Source organism: Nerophis lumbriciformis, linkage group LG38, assembly GCF_033978685.3.
Source record: "Nerophis lumbriciformis linkage group LG38, RoL_Nlum_v2.1, whole genome shotgun sequence".
Lineage (NCBI taxonomy): Eukaryota > Metazoa > Chordata > Actinopteri > Syngnathiformes > Syngnathidae > Nerophis > Nerophis lumbriciformis.
The window spans coordinates 22,052,884-22,077,849 of NC_084585.2; positions in this window are offsets into that span (position 1 = coordinate 22,052,884).

Sequence of the window (24,966 nt, forward strand, 5' to 3'; positions counted from 1 at the left end):
GTTTTTTTTTACTCAATATGACGGTATAACTGTCAAACTAAATAAAAAAGTTATATAGAAACATAACTCCAAAACCAAACTCAAAAACCAAACATGCAATCCATTTAAAAATGCCTGTAATATTTTTAAATAAATGTGAGTTTTATCAGAATCAGGTATTTTGGTAAGGTTTAAAATACCAAAATTAGGTTTTACTCATAATGACAGTATAACTGCCACGCTCAATAAGACAGTTATTTAAACATAACTCCTAAAACACACATGCAAAATGACTAATAATGCGTGGAAAAATGTATCTTAGTGATTTTTACTGGAAACAAATATTTTGTAAGGTTTGTAAAGATACTGTTTTTTTATTTTTAAACTCAATATGATGGTATAACTGTCATACTGAATATGAACGTTTTATAAACATAACTCCAAAACCAAACTTGCAATTCGTAAAAAAAATGGCTGTAATATTGACTATATGTGATTTTTACCAGAATCAGGTATTTTGGTAAGGATTACAAATACAAAAATTAGGTTTTACTCATAATGACGGATAACCTCCACATTTTTTTGAACATAACTCCTAAACAAAACATGCTAAATAGCTAATAATGCCTGGAGAAATGTATCTTTGTGAGTTTTACTGGAAAAAAAAAAAAAGTAAGGTTTGTAAAGACACAAGTTAGTTTTTTCTAACTCAAAAAGACAGTATAACTGTCATAATAAATGGAAAAGTTATAAAAACATAACTCCAAAACCAAACATGCATTATGTCTAAAAATGCCTGAAATGATGTATCCATGTGAGTTTTACTAGAATCAGTTGTTTTTGTAAGTTTTGCAAATACAAAATATTGGTTTTACTCACTATGACAGTATACTGTCACATTCGATCCGACAGTTATTTAAACATAACTCCTAAACCACACATTCAAAATGACTAATAATGCCTGGAGAAATGTATCTCTGTCAATCTTTCTGGAAAAAATATTTTGTAAGGTTTGTAAAAACATAAGTTAGTTTTTTATACTCAATATGACAGTATAACTGTCATACTAAATAAGAAAGTTATATAAACATAACTCCAAAACCAAACTTGCAATCCGTCTAAAAGTGCCTGTAATATTGTATCTATGTGAGTTTTACTACAATCAGGTATTTTGGTAAGGTTCACAAATACAAAAATTAAGTTTTACTCATAATGACAGTATAACTGCCACACGCAAAATGACAGTTATTTAAACATAACTCCTAAACCACACAGGCAAAATGACTAATAATGCCTGGAAAAATGTATCTCAGTGAATATTACTGGAAAAAAAATATTTTGTAAGGTTTGTAAAAACATAAGTTAGTTTTTTTTACTCAATATGACAGTATAACTGTCATACTAAATAAGAAAGTTATATAAACATAACTCCAAAACCAAACTTGCAATCCGTCTAAAAATGCCTGTAATATTGAATCTCTGTGCGTTTTACCAGAATCAGGTATTTTGGTAAGGTTTACAAATACAAAAATTAGGTTTTACACATAATGACAGTATAACTGCCACATTCAAAATGACAGTTATTTAAACATAACTCCTAAACCAAACATGGTAAATGGCTAATTATGACTGGCGAAATGCAATTTTGTGAGTTTTACTGGAAACAACATTTTTTGTAAGGTTTGTAAAGACACAAGTTAGTTGTTTTTTACTCCATATGACAGTATAACTCTCATACTAAATGTAAAATTTATATAAACATAACTCCAAAACCAAACATGTTTTGTGTCTAAAAATGCCAGTAATATTGTATCCATGTGAGTTTTACTAGAATAAGTTGTTTTTGTAAGGTTTGCAAATACAAAATATTGGTTTTACTCACTATGACAGTATACTGTCAAATTCAATCTAACAGTTATTTAAACATAACTCCTAAACCACACATACAAAATGACTAAAAATGCCTGGAGAAATGTATATTTTTGAGTTTTACTGGGAAATAAATTTTGTAAGGTTTGTAAAGACACAAGTTTGTTTTTTTTGTTCTCAATATGACAGTATAACTGTCATACTAAATATGAAAGTTATATAAACATAATTCCAAAACCAAACATGCATTATGTCTTAAAATGCCTGTAATATTGTATCTATGTGAGTTTTACTACAATCAGGTATTTTGGTAAGGTTCACAAATACAAAAATTAAGTTTTACTCATAAAACTTAACTGCCACATGCAAAATTACAGTTATTTAAACATAACTCCTATACCACACATGCAAAAATGCTAACAATGCCTAAAACAATGCATCCTTGTGAGTTTTACTCGAACATATGCTTTTTTAAGGCTTGCAATTACAAAAAGTAGTTTTTTACTCAATATGACAGAATTGTTCTTAAAATCCTTGAATAATGCGGAAAAAGCAATAAAAATGTTTTTCAACATAATTCCTAAACCAAACATGCAACATTTCTAATAAAGCCTGTAGACATGTGTCTTTGTTAGTTTTACTAGGAAAAATATATTTTGTAAGGTTTGCAAAGTTGCAAGTTAGTTTTTTTAATTCAACATGACTGTATAACTTTCATACTAAATATGAAAGTCACATCATTCCAAAACTAAACATGCACCATGTTTAAAAATGCCTAAAATATTGTATATATGTGAGTTTTACCAGAATCAGGTAAATTGGTAAGGTTTACAAATACAAAAATTAGGTTTTACTCATAATGACAGTATAACTTCTCTAATCAATTTGACAGTTATTTAAACATAACTTCCTAACCACACATGCAAAAAGGCTAATAAAGCCTAAAACAATGAATCCTTGTGAGTTTTACTCAAAACATATGCTTTTTTAAGGCTTGCAATTATAAAAAGTAGCTTTTTTTCTCAATATGACAGTGATGTTTTTAAAATCCTGATATAATGCGAAAAAAGCAATAAAATAGTTTTTCAACATAATTCCTAAACCAAACATGCACTATGTCTTAAAATGCCTATAATATTGTATCCAAGTGAGTTTTAGTAGGATCATTTGTTTTTGTAAGGTTTGCAAATACAACATTTTGGTTTTACTCACTATGACAGTATACTGTCACATTCAATCTGACTGTTATTTAAACATAAAATCTAAACCACGGATGCAAAATGGCTAATAACGCCTGGAGAAATTTATTTTTGTGAGTTTTATCGGAAAAAAAAATATTTTGTAAGGTTTTTTTGGACACAAGTTAGTTTTTTTTTACTCAATATGATGGTCAAACTGTCTTACTAAATTTGAAAGTTATATAAACATAACTTCAAAACCAAACATGCAATCCGTCTAAAAATGCCTGTAATATTGAATCTATGTGAGTTTTACCACAAACAGGTATTTTGGTAAGGTTTACAAATACAAAAAATAGGTTTTACTCATAATGACAGTATAACTGCAACGTTCAAAATGACAGTTTTGAACATAACTCCTAAACCAAACATGCTAAATGGCTAATAATGACTGGAGAAATGAATCTTTGTGAGTTTTACTGAAAAAAAAAACATTTTAGTAAGGTTTGTAAAGACACAAGTTAGTTGTTTTTTACTCCATATGACAGTATAACTGTCATGCTAAATGTAAAATGTATATAAACAAAACTCCAAAACCAAACATGCTTTTTGTCTAAAAATACCTGTAACATTGTATCCATGTGAGTTTTACTAGAATCAGTTGTTTTTTTAAAGTTTGAAAATAGAAAATATTGAATTTACTCACTATGACAGTATGCTGTCACATTCAATCTGACAGTTATTTAAACTTAACTCCTAAACCACACATACAAAAAGACTAATAATGCCTGGATGTATCTTTGTGAGTTTTACTGAAAAAACAAATATATATTTTGTAAGGTTTGTAAAGACACAAGTTAGTTTTTTTTTTACTTAATATGACAATATAACTGTCATACTAAATATGAAAGTTATATAAACATAACTCCAAAACCAAACATGCATTATGTCAAAAAATGCCTGTATTATTGTATCTATGTGAGTTTTACTACAATCAGGTATTTTGGTAAGGTTTACAAATACAAAATTAAGGTTTTACTCATAATGACAGTATAACTGCCACACTCAATATGACAGTTATTTAAATATAACTCCTAAACCACACATGCAAAATGGCTAATAATGCTTGGAAAAAATTGTAAGGTTTGTAAAGACAAGTTATTTTTTTTACTCAATATGACATTATAACTGTCATACTAAATGTAAAAGTTATATAAACATAACTCCAAAACCAAACATGCATTATATCTAAAAAATAACTGTAATATTGTATCCATGTGAGTTTTACTAGAATCACTTGTTTTTGTAAGGTTTGCAAATACAAAATATTGGTTTTACTCACTATGACAGTATACTGCTGCCATATTGAGTAAAAAAACAACTAACTTGTGTTATAACAAACCTTACAAAATATTTTTTCCAGAAAAATTCACAGAGATACATTTCTCCAGGCATTATTAGTCATTTTGAATGTGTGGTTTAGGAGTTATGTTTAAATAACTGTCGGATCGAATGTGACAGTATACTGTCATAGTGAGTAAAACCAATATTTTGTGTTTGCAAAACTTACAAAAACAACTGATTCTAGTAAAACTCACATGGATACATCATTTCAAGCAATTTTAGACATAATGCATGTTTGGTTTTGGATCTATGTTTATATAACTTTTCCATTTATTATGACAGTTATACTGTCTTTTTGAGTTAGAAAAAACTAACTTGTGTCTTTACAAACCTAACCTTTTTTTTTTTTTTCCAGTAAAACTCACAAAGATACATTTCTCCAGGCATTATTAGCCATTTAGCATGTTTTGTTTAGGAGTTATGTTCAAAAAAATGTGGCGGTTAACCGTCATTAAGATTAAAACCTAATTTTTGTATTTGTAATCCTTACCAAAATACCCGATTCTGGTAAAAATCACATATATTCAATATAACAGCCATTTTTTTACGAATTGCAAGTTTGCTTTTGGAGTTATGTTTATAAAACTTTCATATTCAGTATGACAGTTATACCAATATATTGAGTTAAAAAAAACAAAAAAAACAGTATCTTTACAAACCTTACAAAATATTTTTTTCCAGTAAAAATAACAAGCATAGATCCAATATTACATGTATTTTTGGACAAAATTCATGTTTGTTTTTGGAGTTATGTTTATATAACTTTCATATTTAGTATGACGGTTATACCATCATATTGAGTAAAAAAAACAACTACCTTGTGTCTTTATGAACCTTACAAATTATTTTTTTTCCTGTAAAACTCACAAAGATACATTTCTCCAGGCATTATTAGCCATTTATCATGTTTGGTTTAGGAATTATGTTTAAATACCTGTCATGTTAAATGTGGCAGTTATATTGTCATTATGAGTAAAACCTATTTTTTGTATTTGTAAACCTTACCAAAATACCTGATTCTGGTAAAACTCACATAGATACAATATTACAGGAAGTTTTAGACATAAAACATGTTTGGTTTTGGAGTAATGTTTATATAACTTTTATATTTAGTTTGACAGTTATACCATCATATTAAGTAAAAAAAACTAATTTGTGTCTTTACAAACCTTACAAAATATTTTTTTTTCATTAAAATTCACAAAGATACATTTTTCCAGGCATTATTAGTCATTTTGCATTTGTTTTTCAGGAGTTATGTTTAAAAAACTGTCATATTGAGTGTGGCAGTTATACTGTCATTATGAGTAAAACCTAATTTTTGTATTTGTAAACCTTACCAAAATACGTGATTTTGGTAAAAGTCACATAGATTCAATATTACAGGCATTTTTAGAGGGATTGCAAGTTTGGTTTTAGAGTTATGTGTATATAACTTTCACATTTAGTATGACAGTTATACTGTCAAATTGAGTAAAAAATTACAAACTTGTAATTTTACAAACCTTACAAAATATTTTTTCCAGTAAAATTCACAGAGATACATTTTTCCAGGCATTATTAGCGATTCATCATGTTTGGTTTAGGAGTTATGTTTAAATAACTGTCATATCAAATAATGCAGTTATACTGTCATTCTGAGTAAAACCCAAGTTTTGTATTGTAAACTTTACCAAAATACCTGATTCTGGTAAAACTCATATAGATTCAATATTACAGGCAGTTTAAGACAGATTGCAAGTTTGGTTTAGGAGTTTGGTTTTGGAATGATGTTTATATTACTTTTATATTTAGTTTGACAGTTATACCATCATATTGAGTAAAAAAAACAAAACTTTTGTCCTTACAAACCTTACAAAAAATGTTTTTCTAGTAAAACTCACAAAGATAAATTTCTCCAGGCATTATTAGCTATTTAGCATGTTTGGTTTAGGAGTTATGTTTAAATAACTGTTATTTTGAATATGGCAGTTATACTGTCATTATGAGTAAAACCCAATTTTTGTATTTATAAACCTTACCAAAATTACTGATTCTGGTAAAACTCACATAGATACAATATTACAGGCATTTTTAGACATAATGCATGTTTAGTTTTGGAGTTATATTTATTTAACTTTCATATTTAGTTTGACAGTTTTACTGTCATATTAAGTAAAAAAACTAACTTGTGTCTTTACAAACCTTATACATTTTTTTTTTTTTCCAGGAACACTCACAATGATACATTTCTCCAGGCATTATTAGCCATTTTGTATTTGTGGTTTAGGAGTTACAGTATGTTTAAATAACTTTCAGATTGAATGTGACAGTATACTGTCATAGTGAGTAAAACCTAATTTTTGTATTTGTAAACCTTACCAAAAATACCTGATTCTGGTAAAAATCACATAGATACAATATTGCAGGCATTTTTAGACATAATGCATGTTTGGTTTTGGAGTTATGTTTAGACAATTTTCATATTTAGTATGACAGTTATACCATCATATTGAGTAAAAAAAAAAAAAACTTGTGTCTTTATAAAACTTACATTTTTTTTTTCCCCAGTAAAACTCACAAAGATACATTTCTCTAGGCATAATTAGTCATTTATCATGTTTGGTTTAGGAGTTATGTTTAAATAACTGTCATATTGAGTGTGGCAGTTATACTGTCATTATGAGTAAAACCTATTTTTTGTATTTGTAAACCTTACCAAAATACCTGATTCTGGTAAAACCCACATCGATACAATATTACAGGAATTTTTAGACATAAAGCATGTTTGGTTTTGGAGTTATGTTTATATAACTTTCATATTTATTATGACAGTTATACCATCATATTGAGTAAAAAAAACTAATTTGTATCTTTACAAACCTTACAAAATATTGTTTTCCAATAAAATTCACAAATATACATTTCTCTAGGCATTAGTAGTCATTTTGCATTTGTGTTTTAGGAGTTATGTTTAATTAACTGTCATATTGAGTGTGGCAGTTTTACTGTCACTATGAGTAAAACCTAATTTTTGTATTCGTAAACCTTACCAAAATACCTGATTCTGATAAAACTCACATGTAGTCAATATTACAGGCATTTTTAGATGAATTGCATATTTGGTTTTGGATCTATGTTTATATAACTTTCATATATAGTATGACAGCTATACTGTTAAATTGTGTAAAAAAAAAACTAACTTGTGTCTTTACAAACTTTACAAAATAATTTTTCCAGTAAAACTCACAAAGATACATTCTTCAAGGCATTATTAGCCATTTTGTCAGATTAATTGTGACATTATACTGTCATTATGAGTAAAAGTAATATTTAGTATTTGTAAACCTTACAAAAACAACTGATTCTAGTAAAACTCACATGGATACAAAATTATAAGCATTTTTAGACATAATGCATGTTTGGTGGCAGTCAATGTGGCAGTTATACTATCATTATGAGTAAAACCTAATTTTTGTATTTGTCAACCTTACCAAAATACCTGATTCTGGTAAAACTCACATAGATACAATACTACAGGCATTTTTAGACATAATGCATGTTTGGTTTTGGAGTTATGTTTATATAACTTTCATATTTAGTATGACAGTTATACCATCATATTAAATAAAAAAAACTAACTTGTGTCTTTATAAACCTTACAAATTATTTGTTTCCAGTAAAATTCACAATGATACATTTCTCCAGGCATTATTAGCCATTTATCATGTTTGGATTAGGATTTATGTTTAAATAACTGTCATATCAAATGTTGCAGTTATACTGTCATTATGAGTAAAACCCAAGTTTTGTTTTTGTAAACCTTACCAAAAGACCTGATTCTGGTAAAATTCACATAGATTCAATATTACAGGCAGTTTAAGACAGATTGCAAGTTTGGTTTAGGAGTTTGGTTTTAGAATTATGTTTATATAACTTTCATATTTAGTATGACAGTTATACCATCATATTGAGTAAAAAAAACCTAACTTTTGTCTTTACAAACCTTACAAAATATTTTTTTCTACTAAAAATCACAAAGATACATTTCTCCAGGCATTATTAACCATTTTGCATGTGTGGGGTAGGAGTTATGTTTACATAACTGTCATGTTAAATGTGGCAGTTATACTGTCATTATGAGTAAAACCAAATTTGTGTATATGTAAACCTTACCAAAATACCTGATTCTGGTAAAACTCACATAGATACAATACTGAAGGCATTTTTAGACATAATGCATGTTTAGTTTTGGAGTTATGTTTGTATACATATCTCCAGGCATTAATAGCCATTTAGCATGTTTGGTTCAGGAGTTATGTTTAAATAACTGTTATTTTGAATATGGCAGTTATACTGTCATTATGATTAAAACCTAAATTTTGTATTTATAAACCTTACCAAAATACCTGATTCTGGTAAAACTCACATAGATACATTATTGCAGGCATTTTTAGACATAATGCATGTTTGGTTTTGGAGTTATGTTTATATAAATTTTTTCCAGGCATTATTAACAATTTATCATGTTTGGTTTAGGAGTTATGTTTAAATAACTGTCATATCAAATAATGCAGTTAAACTGTCATTATGAGTAAAACCCAAGTTTTGTAATTGTACACCGTACCAAAATACCTGATTCTGGTAAAACTCATATAGATTCAATATTACAGGCAGTTTAAGACGGATTGCAAGTTTGGTTTAGGAGTTTGGTTTTGGAATGATGTTTATATTACTTTTATATTTAGTTTGACAGTTATACCATCATATTGAGTAAAAAAAACAAAACTTTTTTCTTTACAAACCTTACAAAATATTTTTTTCTAATAAAACTCACAAAGATACATTTCTCCAGGCATTATTAGCTATTTAGCATGTTTGGTTTAGGAGTTATGTTTAAATAACTGTTATTTTGAATATGGCAGTTATACTGTCATTATGAGTAAACCCAATTTTTGTAATTTCAAACGTTACCAAAATACCTGATTCTGGTAAAACTCACATAGATTCAATATTACAGGCATTTTTAGACGTATTGCAAGTTTGGTTTTGGAGTTATGTTTATTTAACTTTCATATTTAGTATGACAGTTAAACTGTCATATTAAGTAAAAAAAAAAACTAACTTGTTTCTTTACAAACCTCATAACAAAAAAATAAAAATTCCAGAAAAACTCACAAAGATAAATTTTTCCAGGCTTTATTAGCCATTTTATAATTGTGGTTTAGGAGTTACACTATGTTTAAATAACTGTCAGATTGAATGTGACAGTATACTGTCATAGTGAGTAAAACCTAATTTTTGTATTTGTAAACCTTACCAAAAATACCTGATTCTGGTAAAAATCACATAGATACAATATTGCAGGCATTTTTAGACATAATGCATGTTTGGTTTTGGAGTTATGTTTATACAACTTTTATATTTAGTATGACAGTTATACCATCCTATTGAGTAAAAAAAAACAAAAAACTTGTGTTTATAAACCTTACAAAAAAAAATGTTCCCAGTAAAACTCACAAAGATACATTTCTCCAGGCATATTTAGCCATTTATCATGTTTGGTTTAGGAGTTATGTTTAAACAACTGTCATATTGAGTGTGGCAGTTATACTGTCATTAAGAGTAAAACCTATTTCTTGTATTTGTAAACTTTACCAAAATACCTGATTCTGGTAAAACCCACATCGATACAATATTACAGGAATTTTTAGACATAAAGCATTTTTGGTTTTGGAGTTATGTTTATATAACCTTCATATTTAGTATGAAAGTTATACCATCATATTGAGTAAAAAAAAAAACCTAATTTGTATCTTTACAAACCTTACAAAATATTGTTTTCCAGTAAAATTCACAAATATACATTTCTCTAGGCATTAGTAGTCATTTTGCATTTGTGTTTTAGGAATTATGTTTAATTAACTGTCATATTGAGTGTGGCAGTTATACTGTCACTATGAGTAAAACCTAATTTTTGTATTTGTAAACCTTACCAAAATACCTGATTCTGATAAAACTCACATATATTCAATATTACAGGCATTTTTAGACGGATTGCATATTTGGTTTTGGAATTATGTTTATATAACTTTCATATATATTATGACAGCTATACTGTTAAATTGTGTAAAAAAAACTAACTTGTGTCTTTACAAACCTTACAAAATATGTTTTCCAGTAAAACTCACAAAGATACATTCCTCAAGGCATTATTAGCCATTTTGTCAGATTAATTGTGACAGTATACTGTCATTATGAGTAAAACTAATATTTTGTATTTGTAAACCTTACAAAAACAACTGATTCTAGTAAAACTCACATGGATACAAAATTATAAGCATTTTTAGACATAATGCATGTTTGGTGGCAGTCAATGTGGCAGTTATACTGTCATTATGAGTAAAACCTAATTTTTGTATTTGTCAACCTTACCAAAATACCTGATTCTGGTCAAACTCACATAGATACAATATTACAGGCATTTTTAGACATAATGCATGTTTGGTTTTGGAGTTATGTTTATATAACTTTCAAATTTAATATGACAGTTATACCATCATATTAAATAAAACTAACTTGTGTCTTTATAAACCTTACAAATTATTTGTTTCCAGTAAAACTCACAATGATACTTTTATCCAGGCATTATTAGCCATTTATCATGTTTGGATTAGGAGTTATGTTTAAATAACTGTCATATCAAATGTTGCAGTTATTTGTAAACCTTACCAAAAGACCTGATTCTGGTAAAACTCACATAGATTCAATATTACAGGCAGTTTACCGACTCAGTGGCCTAGTGGTTAGAGTGTCTGCCCTGAGATCGGTAGGTTGTGGGTTCAAACCCCGGCCGAGTCATACCAAAGACTATAAAAATGGGACCCATTTCCTCCCTGCTTGTCACTCAGCATCAAGGGTTGGAATTGGGAGTTAAATCACCAAAAATGATTCCCGGGCGCGGCCACCGCTGCTGCCCACTGCTCCCCTCACCTCCCAGGGGGTGATCAAGGGTGATGGGTCAAATGCAGAGAATAATTTCGCCACACCTAGTGTGTGTGTGACAATCATTGGTACTTTAACTGTAACTTTAAGACAGATTGCAAGTTTGGTTTCAGAGTTTGGTTTTGGAATTATGTTTATATAACTTTCATATTTAGTATGACAGTTATACCATCATATTGAGTAAAAAAAAATAACTTTTGTCTTTACAAACCTTACAAAATATTTTTTTCTAGTAAAAATCACAAAGATACATTTCTCCAGGCATTATTAGCCATGTATCATGTTTGGTTTAGGAATTATCTTTAAATAACTGTCATGTGGAGCGTGGTAGTTATATTGTCATTATGAGTAAAACCTATATTTTGTATTTGTAAACCTTACCAAAATACCTGATTCTGGTAAAACTCATATAGATACAATATTACAGGATTTTTAGACATAAAACATGTTTGGTTTAGGAGTTATGTTTAAATAACTGTCAGATTGAATGTGACAGTATACTGTCATAGTGAGTAAAACCATTTTTAGACATAATGCATGTTTGGTTTTGGAGTTATGTTTATAATTTTTTTACATTTAGTATGACAGTTATACTGTCATATTGAGTAAAAAAAAAATAACTTGTGTCTTTACAAACCCATCCATCCATCCATTTGCTACCGCTTATTCCCTTTGGGCTCGCGGGGGGCGCTGGAGCCTATATCAGCTACAATCGGGCGGAAGGCCCTGGACAAGTTGCCACCTCATCGCAGTCTTTACAAACCTTACAAAATATTTTTTTTTTCCTGTAAAACTTAAAAAGATACATTTCTCCAGGCATTATTAACCATTTTGCATGTGTGGTTTAGGAGTTGTGTTTACATAACTGTCATATTGAATGTGGAAGTTATACTGTCATTATGAGTAAAACCTAATTTTTGTTTTTGTAAACCTTACCAAAATACCTGATTCTAGTAAAACGAACATAGATTCATTGGTTTTGGAGTTATGTTTATACAACTTTCATATTTAGTATGACAGTTAAATCATCATATTGAGTAAAAAATTGAACTTGTGTCTTTATAAACCTTACAATTTCGTTTTTTCCAGTAAAACTCACAAAGATACATTTCTCCAGGCATTATTAACCATTTTGCATGTGTGGTATAGGAGTTATGTTTACATAACTGTCATATTAAATATGGCAGTTATACTGTCATTATGAGTAAAACCAAATTTGTGTATATATAAACCTTACCAAAATACCTGATTCTGGTAAAACTCACATAGATACAATATTACAGGCATTTTTAGACATAATGCATGTTTGGTTTTGGAGTTATGTTTGTATACATTTCTCCAGGCAATAATAGCCATTTAGCATGTTTGGTTCAGGAGTTATGTTTAAATAACTGTTATTTTGAAAATGGCAATTATACTGTCAATATGAGTAAAACCTAAATTTTGTATTTATAAACCTTACCAAAATACCTGATTCTGGTAAAACTCGCATAGATACAATATTACAGGCATTTTTAGACATAATGCATGTTTTGTTTTGGAGTTATGTTTATATACATTTTTCCAGGCATTATTAGCCATTTATCATGTTTGGTTTAGGAGTTATGTTTAAATAACTGTCATATCAAATAATGCAGTTATACTGTCATTATGAGTAAAACCCAAGTTTTGTATTTGTAAACCTTACCAAAAATACCTGAGTCTGGTAAAAAATCACACAGATACAATATTGCAGGCATTTTTAGACATAATGCATGTTTGGTTTTGGAGTTATGTTTATACAACTTTCATAATTAGTATGACAGTTATACCATCATATTGAGTAAAAAAAAAAAAAAACTTGTGTCTTTATAAACCTTACAATTTTTTCCCCCCAAAACTCACAAAGATACATTTCTCCAGGCATAATTAGCCATTGATCATGTTTGGTTTAGGAGTTATGTTTAAATAACTGTCATATTGAGTGTGGCAGTTATTGTATTGTGTGTCATTATAAATAAAAACCTATTTTTTGTATTTGTAAACCTTACCAAAATACCTGATTCTGGTAAAACCCACACCAATACAATATTACAGGAATTTTTAGACATAAAGCATGTTTGGTTTTGGACTTATGTTTAAATAACTTTCATATTTAGTATGACAGTTATACCATCATATTGAGTAAAAAAAAACTAATTTGTATTTTTACAAATCTTACAAAATATTGTTTTCCAGTAAAATTCACAAATATACATTTCTCTAGGCATTATTAGTCATTTTGCATTTGTGTTTTAGGAGTTATGTTTAATTAACTGTCATATTGAGTGTGTCACTATGAGTAAAACCTAATTTGTGTATTCGTAAACCTTACCAAAATACCTGAATCTTATAAAACTCACATATATTCAATATTACAGGCATTTTTAGACGGATTGCAAATTTGGTTTTGGTGTTATATTTATTCAACTTTCATATTTAGTATGACAGTTATACTGTCATACTGAGTAAAAAAAAGCTAACTTGTGTCTTTACAAACCTTACAAACTATTTTTTTCCTGAAAAACTTACAAATATACATTTCTCCAAGCATTATTTGACATTTTGCTTGCATGGTTTAGGAGTTATGTTTAAATAGCAGTCAGATTGAATGTGACAGTATACTGTCATAGTAGTTTTTTACTCAGTATAACAGTAATGTTCTTAAAATCCTGAGATAATGCAAAAAAAGCAATAAATATGTTTTTCAACATAAATCCTACACCAAACATGCAACATGTCTAATAATGCCTGAAGACATGTATCTTTGTTAGTTTTACTAGAAAATGTATCTTTTGTAAATTTTACAAAGACTCAAATTAGTTTTTTTAATACAATATGACAGTATAACTGTCATACCAAATATGAAAGTTATATAAACATAACTCCAAAACTTCAACATGCATTATGTCTAAAAATGCCTAAAATATTGTATCTATGTGAGTTTTGCAAGAATCAGTTAATTTGGTAAGGTGTGCAATTACATAATTTAGGGGTTTACTCATAATGACAGATAACTCTACATTCAATTTGACAGTTATTTAAACAAAACTTCTAACCACACATGCAAAATAGGCTAATAAAGCCTAAAACAATGCATCCATGTGAGTTTTACTCGAAACATATGCTATTTTAAGGCTTGCAAACACAAAAAGTAGTTTTTTACTCATTATGACAGTAATGTTCTGAAAATCCTGATATAAAGAGAAATAAGCAATAAAAATGTTTTTCAACATAATTCCTACACCAAACATGCAACATGTTTAATAATGCGTGAAGATATGTATCTTTGTTAGTTTTACTTGAAAATTTATCTTTTGTAAGTTTTGCAAAGAGGCAAGTTAGTTTTTTTAATACAATATGACAGTATAACTGTCATATCAAATATGAAATATATATAAACATAACTCCAAAAGTGAACATGCATTATGTCTAAAAATGCCTAGAATATTGTATCTATGTGAGTTTTACCAGTATCAGGTAATTTGGTAAGGTTTACAAATACAAAAATTGGGTTTTTCTCATAATCACAGTATAACTGCTATATTCAATTTGATAGTTATTTAAACATGACTTCCTAACCACACATGCAAATAGGCTAATAAAGCCTAAAACAATGCATCCTTGTAAGTTTTACTCGAAACATATGTTATTTTAAGGCTTGCAAACACAAAAAGTAGTTTTTTACTCATTATGACAGTAATGTTCTTAAAATCCTGAGATAATGCGAAATAAGCAATAAAAATGTTTTTCAACGTAATTCCTACACCAAACATGCAACATGTCTAATAATGCCTGGATACATGTATCTTTGTTAGTTATACTAGAAAAACTATCTTTTGTAAGTTTTACAAAGACTCAAATCAGTTTTTTTAATACAATATGACAGTATAACCGTCATACCAAATATGAAAGTTATATAAACATAACTCCAAAACTTCAACATGCATTATGTCTAAAAATGCCTAAAATATTGTATCTATGTGAGTTTTGCAAGAATCAGTTAATTTGGTAAGGTGTGCAATTACATAAATTAGGGGTTTACTCATAATGACAGATGACAGCTACATTCAATTTGACAGTTATTTAAACATAACTTCTAACCACACATGCAAAATAGGCTAATAAAGCCTAAAACAATGCATCCATGTGAGTTTTACTCGAAACATATGCTATTTTAAGGCTTGCAAACACAAAAAGTAGTTTTTTACCCATTATGACAGTAATGTTCTGAAGATCCTGAGATAATGCGAAATAAGCAATAACAATGTTTTTCAACATAATTCCTACACCAAACATGCAACATGTCTAATAATGCCTGAAGACATGTATCTTTGTTCGTTTTACTAGAAAATTATCTTTTGTAAGTTTTGCAAAGAGGCAAGTTAGTTTTTATAATTCAATATGAAAGTACAACTGTCATACCAAATATGAAAGTTATATAAACAAAACTCCAAAACTAAACATGCATTATGTCTAAAAATGCCTAAAATATTGTATCTATGTGAGTTTTACAAGAATCAGTAAAATTGGTAAGGTATACAATTACATAAATTAGGGGTTTACTCATAATGACAGATAACTGCTACATTCAATTTGACAGTTATTTAAACATAACTTCCTAACCACACATGCAAAATAGGCTAATAAAGCCTAAAACAATACATCCATGTGAGTTTTACTCGAAACATATGCTATTTTAAGGCTTGCAAACACTAAAAGTAGTTTTTTACTCATTATGACATTAATGTTCTTAAAATCCTGATATAATGCAAAATAAGCAATAAAAAAGTTTTTCATCATAATTCCTACACCAAACATGCAACATGTCTAAGTCAACGTGAAGATATGTATCTTTGTTAGTTTTACTAGAAAAATTATCTTTTGTAAGTTTTGCAAAGAGGCAAGTTAGTTTTTTTAATTCAATATGACAGTATAACTGTCATACCAAATATGAAATATATATAAACAAAACTCCAAAATTGAACAAGCATTATGTTTAAAAATGCCTAAAATATTGTATCTATGTGAGTTTCACCAGAATCAGGTAATTTGGTAAGGTTTACAAATACAATTTTTTTTTTTTTCATAATGACAGTATGACTGCTACATTCAATTTGACAGTTATTTAAACATAACTTCCTAACCACACATGCAAATAGGTTAATAAAGCCTAAAACAATGCATCCTTGTGAGTTTTACTCGAAACATTTGCTAGCAAACACAAAAAGTAGTTTTTTACTCATTATGACAATAATATTCTAAAATCCTGAGATAATGCGAAATTGCAAATAAAAATGTTTTTCAACATAATTCCTACACCAACCATGCAACATGTCTAATAATGCCTGAATCTTTGTTAGTTTTACTAGAAAAAATATATTTTGTAAGTTTTGCAAAGAGGCAAGTTAGTTTTTTTAATTCAATATGACAGTATAGCTGTCATACCAAATATGAAAGTTAAATAATCATAACTCCAAAACTGAACATGCATTATGTCTAAAAATGCCTAAAATGTTGTGAGTTTTACAAGAATCAGTTAATTTGGTAAGGTGTACAATTACATAAATTAGGGGTTTACTCATAATGACAGATAACTGCTACATTCAATTTGACAGTTAATTAAACATAACTCTTAAACCAAACATGCTAAATGGCTAATAATGCCTGGAGAAATGTATCTTTGTGAGTTTTACTAGAAAAAAATATTTTGTAAGGTTTGTAAAGAAAAAAGTTATTTGTTTTTACTCAATATGATGGTATAACTTTCAAACTAAATATAAAAGTAATATAAACATAATTCCAAAACCAAACTCCTAAACCAAACTTGCAATCCGTCTTAAACTGCCTGTAATATTGAATCTATATGAGTTTTACCAGAATCAGGTATTTTGGTAAGGTTTTCAAATACAAAACTTGGGTTTTACTCATAATGACAGTATAACTGCATTATTTGATATGACAGTTATTTAAACATAACTCCTAAACCAAACATGATAAATGGCTAATAATGCCTGGAAAAATGTATATAAACATAACTCCAAAACCAAACATGGATTATGTCTAAAAATGCCTGTAATATTGTATCTATGTGAGTTTTACCTGAATCAGGTATTTTGGTAAATATTATTAATACAAAATTTAGGTTTTACTCATAATGACAGTATAACTGACATATTCATAATAACAGTTATTTAAACATAACTCCTGAACCAAACATGCTAAATGGCTATTAATGCCTGGTGAAATGTATACAAACATAACTCCAAAACCAAACATGCATTATGTCTAAAAATGCCTTTAGTATTGTATCTTTGTGAGTTTTACCTGAATCAGGTATTTTGGTAAAGATTATTAATACAAAATTTAGGTTTTACTCATAATGACAGTATAACTGCCATATTCATAATAACAGTTATTTAAACATAACTCCTGAACCAAACATGCTAAATGGCTATTAATGCCTGGTGAAATGTATACAAACATAACTCCAAAACCAAACATGCATTATGTCTAAAAATGCCTTTAGTATTGTATCTTTGTGAGTTTTACCAGAATCAGGTATTTTGGTAAGGTTGAAAAGTACAAAAATTAGGTTTTACTCATAATGACAGTATAATGTGACATTTAATCTGACAAAATGGCTAATAATGCCTTGAGGAATGTATCTTTGTGAATTTTATCGGAAAAAATATTTTGTAAGGTTTGTAAAGACACGATTTAGTTATTTTTTTTACACCATTTAACAGTATAGCTGTCATACTAAATATGAACGTTATATAAACACAACTCCAAAATCAAATATGCTTTCCGTCTAAAAATGCCTGTAATATTGAAAACATGTGAGTTTTATCAGAATCAGGTATTTTGGTAAGGTTTACAAAAACAAAAATCAGGTTTTACTCATAGTGACAGTATAACTGCCACACTCAATATGACAGTTAATTAAACATAACTCCTAAAACACAAATGCAAAATGTCTAATAATGCCTAGAGAAAGGTATATTTGTGAATTTTCCTGGAAAACAATATTTTGTAAGGTTTGTAAAGATACAAATTATTTTTTGTTTTTTACTCAATATGATGGTATAACTTTCATACTAAATATGAAAGTTATATATAGACATAACTGCAAAACCAAACATGCTTTATGTCTAAAATTTCCTTTAATATTGTATCGTTGTGGGTTTTACCAGAATCAGGTATTTTGGTAAAGTTTACAAATACAAAAAAAAGGTTTTACTCATAATGACAGTATAACTGCCACACTCAATATGACAGTTGTTTAAACATAACTCCTAAACCAAACATGATAAATGGCTAATTATGCCTGGAGAAATGTATCTTTGTGAGTTTTACTGGGAACATTTTTTTTTGTAAGGTTTATAAAGACACGTTATTTTTTTTTTTTACTCATAGGATGGTATAACTGTCATACTAAATATAAAAGTTGTATAAACATAACTCCAAAACCAAACATGAATTATGTCTAAAAATGCCTGCAATATTGTATCTATGTGATTTTTACCAGAATCAGGTATTTTTGGTAAGGTTTACAAATACAAAAATGAGGTTTTACTCACTATGACAGTATACTGTCACATTAAATCTGACAGTTATTTAAACATAATGTAACTCCTAAACCACAATTACAAAATGGCTAATAATACCTGGAAAAATGTATCTTTGTGAGTTTTTCTGGAAAAAAAGTTTGTAAAGAAACAAGTTTGTTTTTTTACTTAATATGACAGTATAACTGTCATACTAAAAATGAAAGTTATATAAACATAACTCCAAAACCAATCTTGCAATACGTCTAAAAATGCCTGTAATATTGAATCTATGTGAGTTTTACCAGAATCAGGTATTTTGGTAAGGTTTACAAATACAAAAATTGGGTTTTACTCATAATGAGAGTATAACTGCCAGATTCAAATGAACAGTTATTTAAACATAACTCCTAAACCAAACATGCTAAATGGCTAATAATGCCTGGAGAAATGTATCTTTGTGAGTTTTACTAGAAAAAAATATTTTGTAAGGTTTGTAAAGACAAAAGTTATTTTTTTTTACTCAATATGATGGTATAACTGTCAAACTAAATATAAAGTAATATAAACATAATTCCAAAACCAAACTCCTAAACCAAACTTGCAATCCGTCTTAAACTGCCTGTAATATTGAATCTATCTGAGTTTTACCAGAATCAGGTATTTTTTGTAAGTTTTACAAATACAAAATTTGGGTTTTACTCATAATGACAGTATAACTGCATTATTTGATATTACAGTTATTTAAACATAACTCCTAAACCAAACATGATAAATGGCTAATAATGCCTGGAAAAATGTATAAAAACATAACTCCAAAATCAAACATGGATTATGTCTAAAAATGCCTGAAATATTGTATCAAAAACAAACATAAATTTTGTCTAAAAATTCCTGTAATATTGTATCTATGTGAGTTTTACCAGAATCAGGTATTTTGGTAAGGTTTATAAATACAAAAATTAGGTTTTACTCACTATGACAGTATACTGTCACATTAAATCTGACAGTTATGTAAACATAACTCCTAAACCACACATGCAAAATGGCTAATAATGCCTGGAGAAATGTATCTTTGTGAGTTTTACTAGGACAAATATTTTGTAAGGTTTGTAAAGACACACGTTAGTTTTTTTTACTCAATATGACAGTATAACTGTCATACTACATGCAAAAAATATATAAACATGACTCCAAAACCAAACTTGCAATCCGTCTAAAAATGTCTGTAATATTGAATCTATGTGAGTTTTACCAAAATGAGGTATTTTGGTAAGGTTGACAAATAAAAAAAATAGGTTTTACTAATAGTGACATTATAAGTGCCACACTCAATATGACAGTTATTTAAACATAACTCATAAACGACACATGAAAATGGATATTAAACCTGGAGAAATGTATCGTTAGTTTTACTAGAGTAATGATCTTTTGAAAGGTTTGCAAAGACACACGTTTTTTTACTCAATATGACGGTATAACTGTCAAACTAAATAAAAAAGTTATAGAAACATAACTTCAAAACCAAACTCAAAAACCAAACATGCAATCCATTTAAAAATGCCTGTAATATTAAATATATGTGAGTTTTATCAGAATCAGGTATTTTGGTAAGGTTTAAAATACCCAAATTAGGTTTTACTCATAATGACAGTATAACTGCCATGCTCAATAAGACAGTTATTTAAACATAACTCCTAAAACACACATGCAAAATGACTAATATTGCGTGGAAAAATGTATCTTTGTGATTTTTACTGGAAACAAATATTTTGTAAGGTTTGTAAAGATACTGTTTTTTTTTTTTTATGGCCCTGCGATGAGGTGGCGACTTGTCCAGGGTGTACCCCGCCTTCCGCCCGATTGTAGCTGAGATAGGCTCCAGCGCCCCCCGCGACCCCAAAAGGGAATACGCGGTAGAAAATGGATGGATGATGGTATAACTTTCATACTGAATATGAACGTTTTATAAACATAACTCCAAAACCAAACTTGCAATTCGTAAAACAATGGCTGTAATATTGACTATATGTGATTTTTACCAGAATCAGGTATTTTGGTAAGGATTACAAATACAAAAATTAGGTTTTACTCATAATGACGGATAACCGCCACATTCTTTTGAACATAACTCCTAAACAAAACATGCTAGATGGCTAATAATGCCTGGAGAAATGTATATTTGTGAGTTTTACTGGGGAAAAAAAAAAGTAAGGTTTGTAAAGACACAAGTTAGTTTTTTCTAACTCAAAAAGACAGAATAACTGTCATAATAAATGGAGAAATTATAAAAACATAACTCCAAAACCAAACATGCATTATGTCTAAAAATGCCTGAAATGATGTATCCATGTGAGTTTTACTAGAATCAGTTGTTTTTGTAAGTTTTGCAAATACAAAATATTGGTTTTACTCACTATGACAGTATACTGTCACATTCCATCCGACAGTTATTTAAACATAACTCCTAAACCACACATGCAAAATGATTAATAATGCCTGGAGAAATGTATCTCAGTGAATATTACTGGAAAAAAAATATTTTGTAAGGTTTGTAAAAACATAAGTTAGTTTTTTTTTACTCAATATGACAGTATAACTGTCATACTAAATAAGAAAGTTATATAAACATAACTCCAAAACCAAACTTGCAATCCGTCTAAAAATGCCTGTAATATTGAATCTCTGTGAGTTTTACCAGAATCAGGTATTTTGGTAAGGTTTACAAATACAAAAATTAGGTTTTACTCATAATGACAGTATAACTGCCACATTCAAAATGACAGTTATTTAAACATAACTCCTAAACCAAACATGGTAAATGGCTAATTATGACTGGCGAAATGCATTTTTGTGAGTTTTACTGGAAACAGTTAGTTGTTTTTTACTCCATATGACAGTATAACTCTCATACTAAATGTAAAATTTATATAAACATAACTCCAAAACCAAACATGTTTTATGTCTAAAAATGCCTGTAATATTGTATCCATGTGAGTTTTACTAGAATAAGTTGTTTTTGTAAGGTTTGCAAATACAAAAATAACTCCTAAACCACACATACAAAATGACTAAAAATGCCTGGAGAAATGTATATTTGTGAGTTTTACTGGGAAATAAATTTTGTAAGGTTTGTAAAGACACAAGTTAGTTTTTTTTGTTGTCAATATGACAGTATAACTGTCAAACTAAATATGAAAGTTATATAAACATAATTCCAAAACCAAACATGCATTATGTCTTAAAATGCCTGTAATATTTTATCTATGTGAGTTTTACTACATTCAGGTATTTTGGTAAGGTTCACAAATACAAAAAATTAAGTTTTACTCATAATGACAGTATAACTGCCACACGCAAAATGACAGTTATTTAAACATAACTCCTATACCACACATGCAAAAATGCTAATAATGCCTAAAACAATGCATCCTTGTGAGTTTTACTCGAACATATGCTTTTTTAAGGCTTGCAATTACAAAAAGTAGTTTTTTTCTCAATATGACAGAATTGTTCTTAAAATCCTTGAATAATGCGGAAAAAGCAATACAAATGTTTTCAACATAATTCCTAAACCAAACATGCAACATTTCTAATAAAGCCTGTAGACATGTGTCTTTGTTAGTTTTACTAGGAAAAATATATTTTGTAAGGTTTGCAAAGTTGCAAGTTAGTTTTTTTGAATCAACATGACTGTATAACTTTCATACTAAATATGAAAGTCACATCATTCCAAAACTAAACATGCACCATGTTTAAAAATGCCTAAAATATTGTATCTATGTGAGTTTTACCAGAATCAGGTAATTTGGTAAGGTTTACAAATACAAAAATTAGGTTTTACTCATAATGACAGTATAACTTCTCTAATCAATTTGACAGTTATTTAAACATAACTTCCTAACCACACATGCAAAAAGGCTAATAAAGCCTAAAACAATGAATCCTTGTGAGTTTTACTCAAAACATATGCTTTTTTAAGGCTTGCAATTATAAAAAGTAGCTTTTTTTCTCAATATGACAGTGATGTTTTTAAAATCCTGATATAATGCGAAAAAGGCAATAAAATAGTTTTTCAACATAATTCCTAAACCAAACATGCATTATGTCTTAAAATGCCTATAATATTGTATCCAAGTGAGTTTTAGTAGGATCATTTGTTTTTGTAAGGTTTTCAAATACAACATTTTGGTTTTACTCACTATAACAGTATACTGTCACATTCAATCTGACTGTTATTTAAACATAAAATCTAAACCACAGATGCAAAATGGCTAATAACGCCTGGAGAAATGTATTTTTGTGAGTTTTACTGGAAAAAAAAATATTTTGTAAGGTTTGTTTGGACACAAGTTAGTTTTTCTTACTCAATATGATGGTAAAACTGTCTTACTAAATTTGAAAGTTATATGAACATAACTTCAAAACCAAACATGCAATCCGTCTAAAAATGCCTGTAATATTGAATCTATGTGAGTTTTACCACAAACAGGTATTTTGGTAAGGTTTACGAATACAAAAAATAGGTTTTACTCATAATGACAGTATAACTGCAACGTTCAAAATGACAGTTATTTAAACATGAATCCTAAACCAAACATGCTAAATGGCTAATAATGACTGGAGAAATGAATCTTTGTGAGTTTTACTGAAAAAAAACAACATTTTTGTAAGGTTTGTAAAGACACAAGTTAGTTGTTTTTTACTCCATATGACAGTAGAACTGTCATACTAAATGTAAAATGTAAATAAACAAAACTCCAAAACCAAACATGCTTTGTGTCTAAAAATGCCTGTAACATTGAGTTTTACTAGAACCAGTTGTTTTTTTAAGGTTTGAAAATAGAAAATATTGAATTTACTCACTATGACAGTATGCTGTCACATTCAATCTGACAGTTATTTAAACATAACTCCTAAACCACACATACAAAAAGACTAATAATGCCTGGATGTATCTTTGTGAGTTTTACTGAAAAAAAAAAAAAAAAATTGTAAGGTTTGTAAAGACACAAGTTAGTTTTTTTTTACTTAATATGACAGTATAACTGTCATACTAAATATTAAAGTTATATAAACATAACTCCAAAACCAAACATGCATTATGTCTAAAAATGCCTGTATTATTGTATCTATGTGAGTTTTACTACAATCAGGTATTTTGGTAAGGTTTACAAATACAAAAATAAGGTTTTACTCATAATGACAGTATAACTGCCACACTCAATATGACAGTTATTTAAATATAACTCCTAAACCACACATGCAAAATGGCTAATAATGCTTGGAAAAAAGTGTAAGGTTTGTAAAGACAAGTTATTTTTTTTACTCAATATGACATTATAACTGTCATACTAAATGTAAAAGTTATATAAACATAAATCCAAAACCAAACATGCATTATATCTAAAAATAACTGTATTATTGTATCCATGTGAGTTTTACTAAACCAAACATGCATTATGTCTTAAAATGCCTATGATATTGTATCCAAGTGAGTTTTAGTAGGATCATTTGTTTTTGTAAGGTTTTCAAATACAACATTTTGGTTTTACTCACTATGACAGTATACTGTCACATTCAATCTGACTGTTATTTAAACATAAAATCTAAACCACAGATGCAAAATGGCTAATAACGCCTGGACAAATGTATTTTTGTGAGTTTTACTGGAAAAAAAAATATTTTGTAAGGTTTGTTTGGACACAAGTTAGTTTTTCTTACTCAATATGATGGTAAAACTGTCTTACTAAATTTGAAAGTTATATAAACATAACTTCAAAACCAAACATGCAATCCGTCTAAAAATGCCTGTAATATTGAATCTATGTGAGTTTTACCACAAACAGGTATTTTGGTAAGGTTTACGAATACAAAAAATAGGTTTTACTCATAATGACAGTATAACTGCAACGTTCAAAATGACAGTTATTTAAACATGAATCCTAAACCAAACATGCTAAATGGCTAATAATGACTGGAGA